Raw genomic sequence first — 14,480 nt, forward strand, 5'->3', positions numbered from 1 at the left:
GGGAAAAAAATGAATGCCCTGCTTATTTGAACATTAATTATTCTTTTCAGTGGATTGATCCTACTTACCATAAAGCTTTGTTGATCTTTTGGCTTATGTTACCATGTCATGTTTATGTGATTAATTTTTGTTTGCATGAAAAGGAGGTTTTTACTTACCACAAGAACATTTTTAACCTCTTTGCTCTAGAGACATTTGGAGTTCGATGGAAGTATCCTGTGTGAATACCTGTGGCTTTGATAGTGATTGTTGCAGGGTGGGTTTTCTTCTTTCTGGAGGCCAACTTTGCTTTTATGATGACCTATTATCCCTGCGTGTCTGGCTCTGTCTAGTCATATGTATGGGTCTGTTCTTCCTGTCTGGTCCACCCAGGCTTGGGAAGTAACTTGTCAACCCTGCCCTCAGAGCCTGCTTGAGAGAGTTGGCAAACTCTGCCGGTCCTGCTGTGAATCCCTCAGGCTTGTGAGGGGCGACAGATGGTTGAGCTAAACTCGGAGCCACCCCTCTACGTAATGATGAAAAATGACCAGCCTCCTGGTAAGTGGAAATCAAGACCATGCACCTTTTAATTCTAATAAACAGGACTTTGAAACAAACAGAGTGAAGAAGGAAGAGGAAACCCTTTCATGAGTAACCTGTCTTTGTTAGTACTCTTTGTACTTATTAGTAGGAAAGATCTTCACGTATGTATATACTATTTTATCCATGTAGTCACTACACATAGACGACTGCTGGGACTGAAAAGTAATCCCGTGTGCGCTTTTGGATATAAACCATCTCTGTAAAAGCCAAAAATGTGAGGGAGAGTACAAACATGGATGCAGGATTGCTTTCTGTACTACATGAGCAGCATGGGGCCCACTGTTCTTATGGCTCCCTCCATAGCTGTGTGCCTTTCCCGTAACTTCTGCTGAAGTTGGGGCCCTCAGCAGCCCTTGAGGCCCCTGCTCTTGTACCTGGCCTCAGTTAATTGAACCATTGGTACCTAACTCAGCAACAACCAATCTGTAGCCTAGCCAATGAGTGACTTGGACCAGTTACAGAGAACAGAAACAAGTTAATAGAAGGGAAAGCAGGTAGGCAGAGTAGCTGTGTCAATAATAGTGATACACAGGAGTGAAGACCCATGAACTTGTGCTGCCTGGCATCCTTCTGGTTACTTTGTCTCCACTTATTGTCTCCCTGAAGCATGTTTTTGGGCTCTTAGAAGATCCTTGTCTTCTGCTTTACCACTCATATCCTTATGATGACACTCCCTCGTGTGAGCGGCCTTACGTGAATCTCAGTCCATGGTCAATATAGTTTTATGGTTACAAGTGAAATTAGTCTCTGGAGTCAGCAGCTAAGCTTCAATAACAGCTTTACCCATTCCAAACTGATGAGTTCTTGTAAGTTCTTTAATTTCTGTAAGCATCTATATTCTTCCTCTATATTATGAGACAACAGTACCTACCTGAGAGTGCTGGAAGACTTAATAAATAACAGATGTAACCATTAACATAACGCTTGGTACATGCTAGAAAGATGTGAGCTGCTGCTGTTCCTATTATTAATATGTGATTCTGTTGGGGCATTTCAACATTGACTTTAAATGATGCAAGGCTTTCTTTTGTTTTCCCTAAGCCCCTTGGAACTCTAACCATTGACCTGATCATTGTCTACAAACCTGAGGCTCTTTTCAGCTGCTCTGTTTGAGAGAGAAACATCTAACCTACAAAGGGAATCCCCAAATCTCACAAGTCTCAGATTACTGAGGGATTGTCATACCTGGATAAAATCATATTTATATGCTGTTTTCCTTAAGTGTATGCCCACTTTAAATGTCTCTCTGACAACTAATTATAAAAGGGAAAAGGAGTTTAAGACATTCCATTCTATTTTCCCAAATGACTGTTGTTGCTCACTGAAAGGCACAAACATGCTGCAGTCTTTTGACTGTATCTCTTCTCTTTTGATGACCAACGTGCTCTAGGTTCTCTCCTGCTGGCAACGTGGACCAGGAGAAGTTAGCAGATACGGTCTTCTATCTCTGGACGGTTCACCTTTGGCTCAGTGCCCTACTGCTTGTATACAGGAAAGAGAAGTAAGAAGTAGTTATTTAAGAGAACTTCCCCACTGTCTGTGCTGTGACCTCCTTCTCTGACAGCCAACTTTTTAAACAAGCATCTTAATATTTCAGCAGATGGTGCTAAGGTTTGTTGAAGCAGCCTACAGTATTCCCAGTTCGTTCCCACATTTCTGGATTCTTTGTAATTAGCTCACAACATGTGTGAAAGTGAGCTCAGATGTAACCTAAACCCATGGAGCTTGGAAAAAGAAGCATCTGCTGAGAGGAGCGGGGTTGATCTTGATTTGCTTTCAGTGAGTTGCCCCAGAGGTGAGCTTTATGAGATTATCAGTGGCTAGAAGTCATCGCAGCTGTGTTCTGTCGTCTGTCCTGGCTGCCCATTTGCTTCTAGTTATAAATCAAGTATTGGTTTTCATTTATAAACACGTCAATTTTGTTCCCACCCTGGTTATCATGAAATCAACTCTTTTTTTTTCCTGGTTTATTATTTGCTCATGGTCTCTGTTCCTACAATTTGTGCCTGTGTCTGGGGACTTCACATAGAAGGTGTTACAATTTTAGAAAAATACTGAGTTAAATTTTGTAAACAAATAGTATATTCTTAAGAAAACCTTGTAAGGCTAAATTTAAGCCAAGTACTCTACCGTGTTAGGACCAGTGATATTATTTTCCTAATGTTTCAGCTACTTATACTTTCTTTGTCTAAGAAACATTTATTTTACAACCCACGGAGCAATGCTGGGGATGTAACTATTTCTTGATTCCTGTGGCACAGCATCATCTGCAGAGACCTTCATTATGTGAAGCAGCATCTTCTTTCCCCTTGATGTTGAAACTGGATGAAGGATCTTGTCAGGCTCACAGGTATCACCACACAGGGTTTTGGGACCAAAAGCACTAAAAATTTTCCTTTTTCTCCAAGTATATGACTCAGAAGAAAACCAAGAAAGATATTTTTCCCTTGTGACTTCTCTGCTCCACCTTTTTTCTGCTTCTAACAGCAACTATGCTTTTAGCAGAAACTTTGCTCAGTAATGATTGTTAAGTACATATTAAGGACTTACTGTGTTGTGACTCAGGCACTATTAAATGACTTATATGCATTTTTCATTCAATCCTCACAATAACAGCACCAGTAACTATGTTATTATTTTGTTTTATAGGTGAGGACTCTGAGATTATCCAGGTAGTAAGTGGTAGTTCCGTATGTTCTCTATACGACTACTCAACTCTTTACCTTACACCCAAGTCCATCATACTTCAAAAGCCTGTTGGCTAAGATTGAATGATCAGAATCTGTCAGCAGTTGCTTTTATTAATGCCTCTACTTCTAGTTGCCTAACTTTCCCCCTATGTCTGATCTTAATATTGTCTCTTTCCTATTTGGGGCTGAACAGAACCAACCCTCTACGGCGAGCTTGTCCAACCTGTGGGGCCGCTTGCAGTCCAGGATGGCTTTGAATGCAGCCCAACACAAATCCGTAAACTTTCTTAAAACGTGAGATATTTTGTGTGTGTGATTTTTTTTTTTTTTTAAAGCTCATTAGCTATCATTAGTGTTAGTATATTTTATGTGTGACCCAAGACAATTCTTCTTCCAATGTGGCCCAGGGAAGCCAAAATACTGGACACTCCTGCTATACTAGCAATCTTGTCCAACCCGCCTTACTTTGTTTTGTTGTTGTTTCTGTTTTGTTTTGTTTTGCTTTGTTTTGTTTTAGGCTTTTAGCAGCCTGAAGCCATGTCATACCTAGATAAAAATCATATTTATATGGTGTCTTCCTGAAGTATATGCACACTTTAAATGTCTGTCTGCCAACTAATTATAAAAGGGAAAAGGAGTTTAAGACATTCCATTCTATTTTTATATAGTTTTTATATTATGTCTCTAGTGATAAGCAGTAAAGAGGGATGAGGAAGGGGCTTTATTGGCTCAACTAGAAACAAACCAAGGACCCACGACTGTATTCCTCTCCCTTGGACACCCCTGGCAGATCGTTAGGAATGAAATGGGGGGATTTGTGTTAAGATCAGAGTCCTAATTAACTTTGCAAATTTATGGTTTGTTCCTCGGGGAAATATTCTTTAGAATAACAAGGCCCGAATATCAAAGATGAGTTAAGGTGGTTAATGAGAAGGAGAAACATTGTTATATCTAGAGGAGAGCTACTGTTGGTAGCAGTTCAGAAAGTATTATTCTTCCTGCTTTCTGTACATAGCAGAATATCAGGATATTATCTTTTTCATCTAAGGGAAAATTTACTATCAAAGGAAAGTGAAGAAATTATCTGAAATCGTAATTCCTGAAGTAGTATGTCATAAAGCTTCTTTGAATTGTACTTTTTTTAAAAAAGCTTTAGTTTGTACATGCCAATCTGTTATAATGCTTCACAAGAAAATATGACATATTAATTTTAAATATTTAATATTGATACCAAATTTGTAGGGTAGCATACACTTCTGTTGCTTCCTGTCCCATCCTTTGGCCAACCTCTGATTTTAGCCACAGCTGCAGGGCACCGTTTTCTGCACTCTTAGCCTCAGCTGACAGCATTCTGTACTTCTTGATGAGTCTTCCCATTTTCTTTTTTTTTCTTTTCTTTTTTATTATTATTATACTTATGATTTCATCCTCAGAAACCTTCAACACCATCCTGTTACTATAATTAAGGAAACTGTGTAAAACCTTTCTTTCCATCATGCCTCTCCTTTATATTGGATGTTTGATATCCTTTGGGCAAAATCAAGAAGACCTTTGCAGGTCTCTTCGACAAACTCCTCCTGCGCCTGGCCTGTGAGGTATCCAGTGCACTGAATGTGGGTGCAGAATCCTCTGCCTAGCAAGACCCACCAAGCTGCCAGGCATGTCACAGAGACATACAGGGCAGACAACAGTGAATGCATCTCTTTTTTTTCCCAGCTTTATCCTGGTATAACAGACAAATAAAAAGTATATATGTTTAGGATAAAAAAAAAAAAAATATCTGAAAAGGGGTCCCTGAATGAGTAGTCAGCTATCCTTGTCTTCGTCCTTATAATCATCTTCTGTAATAATTATTTCAGACTTCTTGTCTCAAGGGCTTTACTTTTGACAGAGAGCAAATACCTCAGGTTCTAGCCTTGGAACTTAGGATTCCCCTCCTGAATGTTCAGCAAACCCGAATGGCAAAGGTACTCCTAAGGAATCCTCTTTGGCCAGATGGATCAGGGATACATTTCCAAAATTAGTGCTGCACAGAGAATTCTCTCTCGTGGACTAATTCTTCTCCCCCTCTCTGAGGACCATCTGTCTCATGGGCAGAAGAAAAATAGGCATCTGTTCAGATTTGCAGGGTTGCCACCTGGACCTGTTCCTATAGTGTTTCCAAGCAGAGGGTTGAGATGTCTGTGGGCCAACCCAAAGCCTTAAGTACTAGGATCTTCTGTGAGGAATTACAGCATCAAGACAAAATAATTTTGACCTAGAACCAGGTTTTGCAGAGCAAGAATTAGTGAATGCTCCACCATTCTAGACCAGGGATTGGCAAAATTTTTCTGTAAAGAGCCAGGTAATATTTTAAGCTTTGTGGACCATGTGACCTCTATACAACTACTCAGCTCTTCCACTGTAGCACAAAAGCAGCAGTAGATAATATTTAAATGAGTTATTGTGGCTATGTTCCAGTAAAACTTCATTTACATAAAAGGTGGCTGGCAGGAATTGGCCTGCGGGCCATAGTTTGCTGACCCTTTCTCTGGATTACAAGAACTCAATCTGTATAGGAGATTTTCCCATCCAAGGATTTGGATTCATGTGATGCAATTGACAAGGTTGCTGTTGTGAAGTCTACACCCTTTGGTTTTGTAAGTTTGGTTTAAGATAGTTTAGCCCTGCGCCTACACAGTGTTCAGTCTCGATTCGCAGTTCTAGTGATTTAGCAGTAACGTTATCAACACAAGATGACACCAAAAGATCTCATGCTGATGTTGGACTCCCAGTGGAACACCAGGTACGTTGGAACATCCATCAGAACACATCCCCTTAGATAATGCTGCTTTTAAACCGAGTGTGACTAGATCAGTTCTTAGACGTTGTTGGGTGTACTGAATAAAGTTAATCATGCTGAATAGACTGTTCCTTTGCTTCTAGATTCTGCCCCTATGTGGGTTGGAGTTCTTCAGCATGAAACTAATAGCTTCCTTCTCATGATGCTGTGGGTGGTTCAGCATATCACAATCACAGTGATGGATTTAGGCCCAGTAACTTTGTTCCCTTCCTCGTTTGGCTCTGAAAAAAATACATTGAGGGGGAAAAAGCTGCAGATGTGAGCCACCAAAATAAACACACTTGTGACAGAACTTATGCTTCCTGTTTCTTGGTTGAGCTTGAATTCTTTACATCCAGACTGATGGTTAACTGTCTAGGCAAGTGAATTAGAAATTGTTTGCAAGCTAGAATGTGAATACCAGTTAAGTGTTGCTGCATTATTTTGCATCATTTCCCTCTCTCTATTCTCCCTCGGGAGGGTGCTAATTGTGCCCACCCGAAAGTTCTGCTTCTATCTGCCCAGTTTAAACAGGCACCTGCCTTGTTTGATATGTCTAGTATTTGCCTTTGGATTTGTGATCAGGAATATGTGGCAGGGAGAGGCACTAACCTCTTTGCCAGGTGATTGGAGGGCAATATTAACATTATAAATGTTTCATCACTTAATTTTCTTTGATTGGATGAGTCAACAATTGCGTGACTAGTTGCGCCCCCACTTAAACCTCTCATTGTTGGAGATATGTGGAAGCATCAAACGCACTCGAGAGCTTGTCTTCACTCGGAGAATTTAGTCTCAAACAACAGCGAAGATTGAATGAAGAACAGAGAATGTGAGGAAATGCAATGACATAGAAGGATGAATACTGACTTATTTTCTCCCATATTAGTCCAGTGGACTGTAGGCTTCTCGGTACCGACTGAGGTTAATGAAATTATGTAATAGTCTCATGAAAATGGTACATGGAGCAGTCACTCGTCATACTTATTTGTTGACTCACTTATTGTACTCTCATACTGATGGATGTTTGTTAAGCCCTCGAAGGGGCCAATATCTAAGGTATAGGTATCTCTAAGAAGAGGAAATAAATGGAAGAGAGTGGAAAAAATTATGTGAAGATACAGTTTTTTTCTTTAGTATTTTTCTTCAGAATTTGAAGAAGAGTTGTGAAAAATGAGTAATATACGAGTGAATTCAATAGTATTGGCCTGTTATGGAAAATAGTTCATTTTTTCATATGTGAGATTGCAGGATTTAATGATGCTCAATAGCTCAGTAGCTGCTTAAGATAACAAGTGAGAAAGACAAGTAGAAAAGCATTTGCAATACCGAATGGTGAGTATGAGTGTATCAGAGTGTGCAGAAAGCAAAGGAGCATACCTTAGATGTGAGGAGATAAGACATATCTTCCTGACAGACATAACATATCAACTGATACTCAGCGATAAGGGGGAATTAGCTGGGCACATGTGAAGAGCAAGGAGAGGCATGCCATGTGCAGAGGTGGTCCTGTGTAAAGGCTCAGAGGTAAGAAAGAATATATGAGAGTTTAAGAACTTTCCCTTTTAACTAGAGTTTAACAAGTTTAAGAACGTGTCCCTTTTAACTAGAGTTAGGGACAAGGCAGGGAATAGTGAGAGGCAAGGCTCACAGATATGAATAGGGGCCAGACCTTTGTAGACAATGCGTGGGACTAAGTTAGAGGTGCATGAATATTCACTGTGAGGGCAGGTTTGCAGATGAGGAGTAGTGACTTAGTTTGAGATGTATTTGAAGGAGAACTCGAGAGATGGAAGAGGACTAGGATACTAAGTGACTTGGAGTAAGCCAAGTGAGAGGAAAGGAAAATGCCTATGGAACTGGAATGAAGAGACTTGTAAGAAAATGCAAGTGTAGATGTTGATGGAGTTTGTCAGTGATGTCGAAGAGGTTTAATACAATTCCAAAGAATTCTTGCTTGCAAAACTAGCTCAATCTTGTCTTTCTAGTTTTACCTTATGCGGTTCCTTTCACATGCCTACACCTCAGCCAACCTAGACAGTTTGCAGTGTCATAAATGTGAGCTTCATTTTCCACCCTGTTACATTTTTTCTTCATCGTGAATGTCCTTTTTGCACTTATGAATCCCTGATGAATCTGGAAGGGAGAGTAGGATTTTAATGAGAAAAGGGAACCTTTTTCTCTCTGCCAAGCTTTACTTCAAATACCACCTTCTGAATCCTTCCCTCTTGGTCTAAAATCTGTTGTAGTGCCTGTATCATGGTTAGTGGGTCACACTTCTGACACGTTGACCACATACGTCTTGATTATTTGTGCCTGTTTTTCTCATTATACCTGGTAGTTTGTCAATAAAAGCGTGCACAGATGCTTATTAGAATCAAACCGCCCAGGATTAAATCTGTCCTGTTTACTTCTTGGCACTGTTACCTGGAACAACTTCATTTACATCTTTGAGCCTCAACTTGCTCATTTGTAAAATGAACATAATAAAACCTACCTTAGAGATTTGTTGTGAAGGGGGTAGATAATGATGCAGATCCAGTATTTAGTGTCATGTTTGGCACATGACAGATGCCATTATTGAGAGTTATTGATAGCAGTGTGTGGATATTGGGTTACAAGGAGCCCTTCCCTTAAGAATTTCTCATAAATCACAAAGGACACCTATACTAATGGATGTCCCAGAGTGTGTGGATGAGGGGACATCGAAATGATATATTCTAATGATTTTTCTCTACTTCTGGAGGAGCTGGCAGATACCTAAATCATATCAACAAGAAGTTTATGGAAAAGAACTACAATCATCATAAACCCAATCATGTTTTACTTGGTGTTGAAGGACATTAAAAAATCCCCCCCCACCTTAATTTACTAAATTACCGAACAAATCCTGTTCCCAGATCTCAGAAAACCACCTGGCTCAATATCACAAAGCACCCTGATTTCTCCCTCATCTTGAGATGTCAGGATCCCTCAGAAAACTTCATAGAGGTGCCCTAGTAAGTAACATGCCTCCAAAAGGAGCAAGTCTGATGGTGAATGAATTCATCTGTATTTGCTTCACTTAAAGACTGTTTAGCTCTACATATTTCTCACATTTATGCTGAATCTTTAAAAAAAAAAAAAAAAAAAAAAAAAAAGACGAGGTCTTGCTCTGTAGTCCAAGCTGGGGTGCTGGGTTGCAGTGGCATGATCATAGCTCATTGCAGCCTTGAACTTCTGGGTGCTCAAGCAATCCTCCTACCTCAGCTCCCCAAAGCACTGGGATTACAGGCACGAGCCACCCTGCCCTTCCCTGTTTCTTAAAGGTTTATGATTTTATTTTACTTTTTGTTATTTAGTGGAGATTAATTGCATGCATTCTATAAACTTTTATTCAGATTTCACCTTTGTATTTCACTCAAAAAAGTGGACTTTGCCCTACTTGGATAAACAATAAACTAGCCAACTTGGGATCCAGCTTACAAAGCCCCTTTTATCTTCTGTCCCACAAGTAGGTAGGGAAAATTCATGTATGAACTGGGTCTCTAGTCCTTATTTTTCTCATCTTCCCCATGGATACTTTTATGTGACTCATAGTCTGTAGATACTTTTCATATCATGGAAATTTAGCATCTCACACAATCATCTTGAAGTGAAATCTGTTTGTGTTTTTAATCCACACAGGCAGTTTCCCATTATAATAAAGCTTTCACAGTTGAGTACCACTGATCTCTTGTGTTCTTGAAAGTGATTGGTGATTAAAATCACCCTTTTTGCAAGCAGCTACCTACTGTTACTCTCCACAGAGAATAATGAATCACCATACACAGAAATATTAAGATACCACTTAGAATATTAGAATTTTAACCACTTCATATGGCTGAGGCACAGGGGCCTTTTCATCCCCAATGCTAGTTTTCTCAAAATTGGTAATGCGGCCCAGCTTTACTCTTATGCTCTCCTGGGCCCAGGCTGCCTCCTGCAGTGTGGTGTGAAACTTAACTGTAATTTGTTGTGACTGATCCCTAATGCAAGTGTTAACAGTGGCTACTTGCCATGAGTAGGAGAGTGAGAGTAAGTGTTGTTTATCCAGACAAGAAGTGATACCAAAATGAGACTGGAGGTGTGATTCTAATTTGCACCTCCGTTTCATTTGCCCAGAGGAACTACATTTTTTTGTCATTATTTCTGAATATATATAGTGACAGGGGAAGGCTTACCAAATGCATTGCTAACAGATGTGACAATCACACTTCTGTGCAGCCCCTCCTTTTGTTCATTCATGCTTTGGTTAAATCACCTTGTGTTTTGAAGAAAAAGGTCCTTACCAGAATTGCCTGAAATATCATCCAGGTAGGAAACATAGTAATTATGCCAAAAAGCATTGTGAAACATGCTCATTGTGCTTTACTATGTCGTAATATACATAGAAGTATATAAAATACATGGCACTATATAAAATATCCATATGATAGGTGGAATAGTGTGTGTATGAGTGTCAGAGAGAGGTAGGAAAGTAAAATATTTGAGACACTTTTAAGTGGCCTATTGCAAAGATTGAAAAAGCTTCATGGAAGACTAGCCTTATAAACTGTTGCACTTTATAAGAAAAATTCAGTAAGAAATTATTTTAAATTCATAATACGTGTCAGAATATTAAAAGCTCAGAAACGTGGAAAAGTAACCCTAATTTAACTTTTATTTAACTCTGTACACCTTGTACTTACTTGGTCATAGAAATTTTTTTTTTTTTTTTTTTTAACTATCCACGTAATGAATTCACTTTGGAAAATGACCACCTTTTCTGATTGTTAAGATAGACATTTCTTGCTGTATCAGTCAACTGTTGGGATCCTCTATTTTTTGGACAGACTGACAATATATTCAATGCCTAAGCAAGGTGCAGCAGCTTTTCAGTAAGAATATTCATGACATTGTCAATTTTTATTGCTACAATTGACTCTAAACAGCTCTATCCTAAAGAAAACCAAAGTGTCAGTTCAGGAAATAAAGTATAGTTGGAATCAAGCTGAGACCATTGTATTTTTCACTCATGCAGTTGAGGAGAGAGTGGGAAGTCCTGCTAGAAACCTAATCTTAGCAGCTGTGGGAGTCTTCACTCGTCAAATGCTGAGGAATGCTTTTACCCTGTAGTCTTGCTTATTAGAAAGCCATGTTGGAGGTTTTCAGGCAGATTGAGGTATTTCTTCATTTCTAGCACTTACCACTTATTGTGGAAATAAAGCTTTAGGAGATGCACAATTAATGCCCTCCTTCCCTTTGTGACTTTTTAGCAATATCTTACAAATATGTACTTTGAATCAAATAAAGAAGTATTATATAAAAACTGCAATACCGACTGAACTGCATTGCCTGGTAAAAATGCAGGGCTGGAAAATGTATTTCTAATGAATCAAAAGCAGCTCTGGCTTCACTGGCCAGTATTTGATCACTTTAGAGCGTGACTCATGCATTGGTTTTCTTGCTGTCATATGACAGACATGTCAACCCAACATTATATTAGAAAGCTGAAAAATAAACAGCCTATATAAGGATGTCTGGAACTAGGAAAGAAGAATGCCTGCAGTTTAGCTCTGCTTGCTCTTTTAAAGTTTATTCCGCAAGGTGTGGCCTTGTGAAGAGAATTATATTCAACGGGAAAGTGTGCAGATGTCAGTCATTGTTAAATCAAGGATCTTTTTCAAGAGATCTTGGCGAGATTTCACCACTGATAGTCCTGTTTGCCTGTATGAACAGAAAGTTGGGCAGGTATAAAATAACTGCTTTGTTTTTCCAAAACTCGGCCCATTACAGCATGAAATTCGCATTGGCGAAGTGAAAAGGATTAAGCCTTTTTCACTAGAGCAGGTATGAGGGGACTTTTTACTTGGTAAGAAAAACTGTTGTATGGGAAATGAACATAGTTCACACTCCAGTCGCATTTTATGCAGTCAAGAACTGGGTGAGCAGAGTATTATCCCAGGCATATACAGTCTGAAGATCTTTTAAGGTTCTAGATTTTTTCCTGGGATACACCAGATCTAGTCAAGAAAGATTTCCCAGAACCCACTTCCCTGGCTTGCTGGCAGGTTTCAGATAACTGTGACTGGCCTCGTTTGGGGACTTTGAGGTATATAGAGACAAATTCACGTAACTAGTGCTGACAGGTTATTTTGTCTTCAATTAAGTGGTGGCATGCACCAAAATCAGATTGTTCTACCTGAGTTAAAGATGTTCCTCCTGTTGCCTTTTGTGAAGCAGGAGAGAATCAGAGGACCAGTGGGACAACCACAGTGAGAAGCTCATCAGCTTCACGAACTGACCACAGACCAATCAGTGAATTCCTGTCCTGCTTTCACTTTGCTTTCCATGCTATGTGGAAATAAGAGCTCTCTTCATGGGTCCAGTGTAAGGAACACATAGCAAGCACTGATTGAGTGGAACCAGCCAAAGGTAGCTATGAATAATAGGACAAAAATAATTTTTATTAGGGAAAGGTGAAGCTGATTAGCTCTTAAATCCTCCATTTCTAAGCATAGACTCTTGTTAAAGGTTGTACCCATTAATGTTTGTCCCCACCACTGATCCACCCAGGGTTATTCTGATTGAGGTGCTGCTGAGGAACTGGAATGGATAAGTCAGTTCATTCAGCAAACCCATAAGACTTATCATAGTACCCAGAACTTCAAGCTGCATGTAGCCTGGTGGTGGTGGTGGGGAAAAGTCCCTGCTGTGAGTCACATGAGGTGGTGACTTAACTGTTAACCTGAATCACCAGTGTGAATACCCAGTTAAGTAGTAAGGCACAGCCTCTGTGAGAGTAAGTCCTCATTTCAGTGATGAGTCCAGAGAGTAAGAATAGCATAAAGATGGCAGAGGACTTCACAGTGGTATAGGGGAGCAAGCATCACTTTACTGGGGCAGGATACAGGGGGGTCTTTATCATCACCAGCATCATCTTGTTCATGCAAAGGTCATTTTCTGATGAAGTGGATGGAAGTTCCAAAGAAGAAGGCAGGGACTGTAAACTCTGGGCTATTCTTCATTCCGCAACATTGATTAAAAGGCTCTGCCCTACGGCTCCAGGATACAGTGAATAACACAGAGGTGGTGCCTACCCTCACGAAGGTTACCTTCCAGTCGGGGAAGACAGGCATGAATAAGTAATAAAAATAATTATAGATTTGATAAGTGTTTTGAAGGGAACAAAAATAAGAGGGTGAGGTAGAGAATCACTGGTGAAGGGTGAGAGGAAGCCATTTTTCAAAGAATATTAGGGCAGGAGATATTGAAATTGAGACTCGAATGAGAAGGTAACAACACAGTAATAAACATTTGTGAAAAAGGAAACATACAAAGGCCCTAATGTGTTTGAAGAAGTTTGAGAAAAATGATGTGACAGTTCATGGTTGTATTAGGGTTACACAGAGAAATAGAACCAATAGGAGATACATATCTATCTAGATATATACCATATAAAAAAAAAAGTTTGTGTTTTTATGTATAAAGGGATTTATTATAAGGAATTGGTTCACACGATTATGGAGGTGGGCAAATCTCAAGATCTGCAAGGTGAGTCTGAGTCTGCAAGCTCCAGACCCTGGACAGCCAGTGGTATAGTAATAATATGAGTCCAAAGGCCTGAGAAGCATGAGAGCTTGAGACCCAGAAGGAGCCAATGTTCATGTCTTAAGGGAGGAAAAAGTCAATGTCCTAGTTCAAAGGCAGTCAGGCAGGCGGAGTCAGGGAGGAGGAGTTTTCTCCTGTTGACTAGAGGGCCAGCCTTTGTGTTCTATTCAGGGCTTCAACTGATGGGCTCATCCACATTAGGGAGTGTGTATTGGTTAGTTTTATGTGTCAGTTGGGCTAATGTAAGAGATGCCCAGATACCTAGTTAAACATTATTTCTGGGTGTATCTGTGAGGGTGTTTCTGGAAGAGATTGTCATTGTAATTGTAATTGGACTGAGAGTAAATTACCCTCCCCAGTGTAGGGTGGGTATCATCCAACCTACTGATGGTCTGGCTGGAACAAAATGGCAGAAGTCTTCTGTCCTTGTACTGGGACTTACAGCATTAGCACCCCTGGGTTTCAGGCCTTCAGATTGTAATTTGCACCACTTGTGGGACTTGTTAGCCTCTGTAATCATGTGAGCCCATTCCTTATCTCATTGCAGACATACAGATATTTTATATGTAGAATCTCCATCTTCTGGTTCTCTTTCTCTGGAGAGCCCTGATTAACACAGAGGGCAATCTGCTGTACTCAATCTGCTGATTCAAATGTTAGTCTCATCCAGAAACACCCTCATAGACACATTCAGAATAATGTTTCACCAAATATCTGGGCATCTCTTAAGGCAGTCAAGTTGACACATACATACAGTGAACCATCACATAGCATCA

At 39.9% G+C, this 14,480-nt stretch overlaps 1 long non-coding RNA gene across 1 annotated transcript; it reads left to right on the forward strand.

The window, feature by feature from the left end:
- The first annotated feature begins 1,325 nt into the window (after positions 1-1,325).
- Positions 1,326-10,381, forward strand: LOC134731462 (uncharacterized). Its single transcript, XR_010113752.1, has 3 exons — positions 1,326-2,083; positions 2,180-2,377; positions 2,752-10,381. It is a non-coding gene; the product is annotated as an uncharacterized lncRNA (long non-coding RNA).
- The last annotated feature ends 4,099 nt before the right edge of the window (positions 10,382-14,480 follow it).

This window comes from Symphalangus syndactylus, chromosome 9, assembly GCF_028878055.3.
Source record: "Symphalangus syndactylus isolate Jambi chromosome 9, NHGRI_mSymSyn1-v2.1_pri, whole genome shotgun sequence".
NCBI classification, from domain to species: Eukaryota; Metazoa; Chordata; class Mammalia; order Primates; family Hylobatidae; genus Symphalangus; species Symphalangus syndactylus.